The sequence below is a fragment of the Nicotiana tabacum genome, chromosome 6 (genome assembly GCF_000715075.1).
Source record: "Nicotiana tabacum cultivar K326 chromosome 6, ASM71507v2, whole genome shotgun sequence".
Taxonomy (NCBI): Eukaryota; Viridiplantae; Streptophyta; class Magnoliopsida; order Solanales; family Solanaceae; genus Nicotiana; species Nicotiana tabacum.
The window spans coordinates 63945716-63952223 of record NC_134085.1 but is presented as its reverse complement, the minus strand read 5'-3'; positions in this window follow the sequence as shown (position 1 = coordinate 63952223).

Genomic DNA, 6508 nt, shown 5'->3' with positions numbered 1-6508 from the left:
GATTCTTGTGATTTTTATCGAATTCCGAGACGTGGACCCGAGGGGTCGGATTTGGCCAATTTCAGGATTTTTGAGTTATTTGATTATTTTCGCTTGGGCTTTGTTCCTTTAGCATGTATTAATTATGTGAAACTGATTTTGGTTAGATTCTGAGTATTTGGAGGCACATTCAAGAGGCAAAGGCATCGCGGGTTAGAGTTTGGACCAGTTTGAGGTAAGTAATGATTGTAAATGTTGTCCTGAGGGTATGAAACCCTGGATTTCAAATCATTGTGCCACATCGAGGTGACGCACACGCTAGATGATGAGTGTGGGGTCATGCACCAATAGGGATTATGACTTGTTCCGGCCCGTACAACTATTAAGTCACGTATTTGATTTAAAATTGTTTGATATCATTGTGCTTTGGAAAGTATTACTATGTCTTGGGCCGAATGCCATATTTGGGCCTCGTGCCAACTATTTTGAACCCTTAGGGGCTTTTTAATACTATTCCTCACTGTTTTGACTTAATATCTATTGTATGCTGCAAAATCAGAAGGTCTGAATTCTTGCTATCGAGCCACTTGAGGAGGGTACCTCAAGACCCCGAGGACGTGAAGATGTGACCGAGTTCCCTCCCTCGGAGCTCATCGAGGTCTGACTTAAAGAAGATACAGATCAAGGTTGGAGTCAAATGGGGGACTCCCAAGGCACACGGCTAAGTCTGACAAAGCCGGCCTACCAAGAGCCTGTATCAAGGCGTCACGTCTTGTCGTCCCATCTCCATGCTTTTACAATTAATGTATTTTGTACTATAATGGGATTTCCCTCCTATATAAAGGGGATCCTCATATCTTTGTAAGAGGCGGCTGTTGCTCCAACTATTCTACACAAGATCAATAACAACTCTCTCCATCTTTTCTCTCTAACTTACTCACTCAAAGCTACTTCTTTCATTTATTCCTTTCATGTTTGTTCTTCATTTATTGCTTGACATTAGCCATAAAGAGCCTCCTTTTAATTATATATTAACTGTTAGCCCCTTCCCAGTTACCCCCGATAGCTCGAGCTCGAGCCCATGCATTAACCTCGAGGCCCCTCATCGGCTAGTCCGAGACACGGACAGTAAGCTCCTTGGTTTGATTATAACCCTGTTTTAGTTCGTATTTCGTCGTTAAGCTTCACATATCTAGCATCAACTGCTCTAACAACTAGCACAAAAATAGATCACGTATTTTTAGAGTCCCATCAATAAATTTAATTATTATTACCATTTTCACGGTAAACAGTTTGGCACCCACCGTGGGGCTAAAAATAATAGTGATTATTTTCTTGTTGGTTTCGTTACACAACGCAAGTTATCTTTCACACTTCTTCTTGTCCAAGATCTTCGATTTCAGGTCGGAATGTTTGGCTCAGTGAACGGAGTTGAGAACAACAACCTTGAAGACCACGGGAAAACGGTATGGCTGTTCCAATTATTGGCACACCAACACAGAACCCCGACAACGCGCCTGGACCAATTCCAGCGAACGCGGGTTCGCAAGACCCACAGCAGGTCGATGAAACCTCACACACCAATAGGAGCATACAGCATGACGACCAATAGGAAGCCCAAAGAACCCCAGCTCGGGAAGAACGGGAAGTTAGCCTTCATGTTATTTTCGAAATGTTGCAGGCACAACAGCTGGCTATCGCTCAGCTACAAAGCCACCCGAAGACCCCCAACACGGTAGCACTGGGGATAGCTTCCCCAACCGAACAAGTACCTGAGAGATCAAGCAATAATGGATCGATAGTCAACCCTGCCATCGTAAAAATGCTCGAGGATCTCACCAAAAGGATCGAATCGGGCGAGAAAATGATAGCAACCAACGACAAGAAGCCCTAGACCTACAACTCTAGGGTCAACAAAATCCCTGGCGCACACTCGGTCCTCAAAGGTGTGGATTCGAAGAAGTTCATACAAAGGTTGTTCCCCGAAGAGGCAGCCCCTAAACCCATTCCGAAGAAGTTTAGAATACTGGATCTCCCTAAGTAAAATGGGACCACATACCCCAATGAACACGTTACCACCTACACTTGTGCAGTAATGGGCAACGACATAAAGAACGATGAGATCGAGTCCGTATTGCTGAAGAAGTTCAGGGAAACACTCTCAAAGGGGGCCATGATGTGGTATCACAACTTGGCTCCTAACTCCATAGATTCGTTTGCCATGATGGCAGACTCCTTTGTAAAGGCACATGCTGGTGCCATCAAAGTAGCGATGAGGAAGTCTGACGTTTTCAAAATCAAGCAAAGGGAGAATGAGATGCTGCAGGAATTCTTCTCTCGCTTTCAGATGGAACGGATGGAGCTACCGCCAGTCTCCGACAACTAGGCAGTGTAGGTCTTCACTCAAGGTATGAACGAACGAAGCTCGGTGGCTTCAAAACAACTGAAATAGAATCTGATCGAGTACCCAGTTGTGACCTGGTTAGACATCCACAACCGGTACCAGTCGAAGATCAAGGCCGAGGATGACCATTTGGGAGCCCCCTCGGGCTCGGTATATCTGAACATACTCCTGGTAAATGAACAAAGACCTAAAAAAGAAAGGTATTAGTCGTACATCAAAGATAGGAGGAACGCCCTGAGTCACAACCTACCTCACAATGATCGAAGAGTAGATCGGGGACAGGATCCTTGAGGGCTCATCAATAGAGCCATATTCGATAAGAACATAGAGTCGACGGGTGCACCTCACTTGTCAGAATACAACTTCAACATCGATGTGTCGGGCATCGTGTTTGCCATCAGTAAAATCAGAGACACCAAGTGGCCCAAGCCTATATAGTCAGATCCTTCACAAAGGAATTACAACTTAGTGTGCGAGTTCCACAACATGCACGGGCACAGTACCGAGGATTGCCACCAACTACGAGAAGAGGTAGCCCGACTACTCAATAAAGGGCATTTCTGGGAGTTCCTTAGTGATCGAGCCAAAAATCAGTTCTGGGAAAGGGAAACAGCCAAGAAGAACAAGGCAAACGAGCACAAAAAGTCATCAACATGATCATAGGAGGCGTCGATACCCCGCAAGAACCCGTAATGAGAAGGACGAAAATATCCATTACCAAAGAAAAGCGGACCCGGGGATACATCCCTGAGGATACCCTCACATTCAGCGAAGAAGGCACTGATACCTTGTCTCAACCACACAACGATGCACTGGTAATTTCTTTCCTTGTAAATTCTTTTCAAATAAAATGTGAACTCTTGGATCCAGGTAGCTCGGCCAGCATCATCATGTCGAGGGTGATAGAGCAGCTTGGACTGCTCGATCAAATTGTGCCCGCCACTCATGTCCTCAACGGATTCAACATGGCAAGCGAAACAACGAAAGGAGAAATCGTCCTCCCAGTCACTGTGGCCGACACAACCCAAAACGCCAAATTCCATGTCATCGATGGAGACATGAGGCATAACGCCTTATTCGGACGGCCATGGATACACTGCATGAGATGGTACCATCCATCCTTCACCAAATAATGAAATTCCTGACAAAAGACGGAATTAAAACCGTCTACGTGGAATAACATGCAGCAAGGGAATGTTCGTGGTGCACGATGTGGCACCGACGCTCGCACCCCTGCCCACAAAAGAGCAATAAAACCATCGAGCCACACCCTCAATCAAGCCCTATTAAACAAAATAAAGGACCGTACCGCGTCCTCACCTCGAGTGATTGTAACATATCAATCCTCATGATTGAAACATATCGATCCTCAAGGCATCGCCGACATATCTCACTTTAAGGTACAACCTTCTCCCTTTTTAATTTCGTATTTCAGACTAACCCTTATGTAGGCGCCCGATCGGAGCGGTCAGAACGCTAGCCCTGCTCGAAGACCTTAAGGTTTTAAAGCATCCATTGCACTCTTTTCCTTCGATGAGTTTTTATCCTGAAAAAGGGTTTTACCGGCAAGGTTTTTAATGAGGTAACTTCTACATGCTACCTAAGGGAAACTCAACGAATGTTCGAGGCTTCTTTCACTGAGGGGCACCCCTCCACCCCCCCGGAAGCTACCCGCTCGAAAAAACCAAGAAAACACTGAACGGGGTCCCTATAGGAAATTAATGTACCGGGCCAAATGGTCAAAAGAACCGTGTCCATATAGTCGGGCCCCCGACGGCGAATACATGTACACTTGTATCAGATAAATCAAAGAGCATCTTCTGCCAAGGCATCTTGCGCTCCAAAAAAGACTCAGCGCCTTCGCAAAAACTATTCCTCCGCCGGAAACATCGCGAATAATTGGGGACTGGCGTCAATAATTCAACACTTCAAATGACTCTCGGGTCGGGACTCCAAAATCAGAAGCCCTCAGGTAGGGCAACGCAGAGAGAGTTGAACATCTCCAATGCCAAAATCACCTCAAGTACTTGGGTACTGGCGTCAAAATCTCAAAAGAAATGCGCACGACCCTAGGGTCGGGATCTCCAAAATCGTAAATCCTCAACGAAGCAATGAAAAGTTTACGAAAAATGTCTCCCATGTCAAGAAACTCTCGACGACTTGGGGTCTACCGTCAAAGCGTCATCTCCATTGAATCATCAGAACACGAGGCCATAAGACCCCGAGTGGGCAAACTTTGTTCTGTAAGACCTCAACGGCATGAAAAATCTGTAAGACCCCAACGACATGAAAAGATATGTAAGACCTCAACGACATGAAAAACCTGTAAGACCCCAGTGGCATGAAAAAATCTATAAGACCCCAGCAGCATGGAAAAATCTATAAGACCCCAGCGGCATGAAAAAATCTGTAAGACCCCAGCGGCATGAAAATATTTGTAAGACCTCAACAGGCATGTAAAAACTGTAAGACCTTAATAGGCATGAAAATTTTGTAAGACCTTACTACAGGCATAAAGCTCGATCCCGGAGTTTAGGATATATGTCGCATTTGTAAGACTCTCGAAAGGGCATACCCTCGATGTAGACGCCTAAACTACCACACTCAGGATCAAAAATGGCTCCGGCAAAACACAAATGACTTCGGTTAAAATGGCTGCACCAGCCAAATTAACACGACTCAGGGACGCCCGACCGTCGCTATAAAATCACAGGCCATTACTTCGAATCTACTTCGAAAAGAACCGGTTAAACAGGCTACCCTCGACAAGAAAATGAGCTTCGACCATGTCAACTCCAAATCACAAGGCTTCGAGCTACTCAGCCTACGAGCTAAACCTTCCGAGGTGCTCGAACATCGCCGCAAACGACTTGAAATCGAGTTTCTTCCCGAATCGACGACGAGCCATGCAAAAATATTTCAAAAATTCCTTAACGAGAGGAAAACAAAGCCTACATATGCCTAAGGGCAAAAGCGTAAGAGGCATTATCGCCAGCTAAACGAGCCTTAGGGCCACACATAAAAAGGTCACAACGACCAAAAGCGTAAGAGCCAATGTCGCCAGCTTAAAATTTTAACGCTTGAGGATCAAAATGAGCTCGAGTCGTAAACCGATTCGGAGATCGGATCCAAAATAGCTAACTAACATATGCCCAAGGGTAAAAGCATAAGAGCCATTGTCGCCAGCTAAAACGAGCCTCAAGGCCATACACTAAATGGTCGTAACGACCAAAAACATAAGAGCCATTGTCGCCAACTTAAAAATTTGAAAGCTTAAGGATCAAAATGAGTTCGAGTCGTAACCTGATTTGGAGACCGGATCCAAAATAGTTAACTACACATGCCTAAGGGCATAGCGTAAGAACCATCGTTGCCAGCTTCGTAAGCCTCAAGGCCACATACACAAAAGGTCGCTTTGACCCAAGGCATAAGAGTCGTTGCCGCCAGCCCACGAAAATATAGAACTTGATAGTCGAGTGAGCTCAATTCAAAACCCGACTCGGAGACTGAACCCAAAATAGTTAAAATACAAGTGCCCAAGGGCAAGGCGTAAGACCCATAGTCGCCTGCCATGCAGACACAAAAGCTTGAGGATCAAAAAGGATTGAGTCAAAGCTCGACTCGGAGACTGAACCCAAGACAGTCAAGCAAAAACGTAAGGACTCCAATGCCAGCTTACTCTAAAAATCGCATCAACCGAGCGCATAAGAGTCTTTGGACCTGCCTAATAAGCCTCAGAGCCATATCACAAGTCTAAGGATTCTCACTAACTCCGAAACTAGCTCACCAGGTCCGAAGCAAATCAATAGGAGGTATATAAGAAATAAAGCTTCAGGCTTTCTTTTATTTACATACAAAAGTGCATTCTCCATCTACCAACGCGCTCTGCAAATATCACATACAAAATGGCAAAACCTATGCCCTGCCCAAGAAGGCTACGTCCTACCAGCCTCATCTTCACTTTCCGTGGTGTCGGATAGAAGTGATCGAGCATCACGCTCATCTGCCCTCGCTCGAGCCAGCTCTTCCAGGAGAACAAAACCCCAAGCCCGATCTCTTCAAGTACCCTTCTTCGGGATCTACAATGAACATATTCCTCGGTCCATTCTTCACGATCGAGGGCCA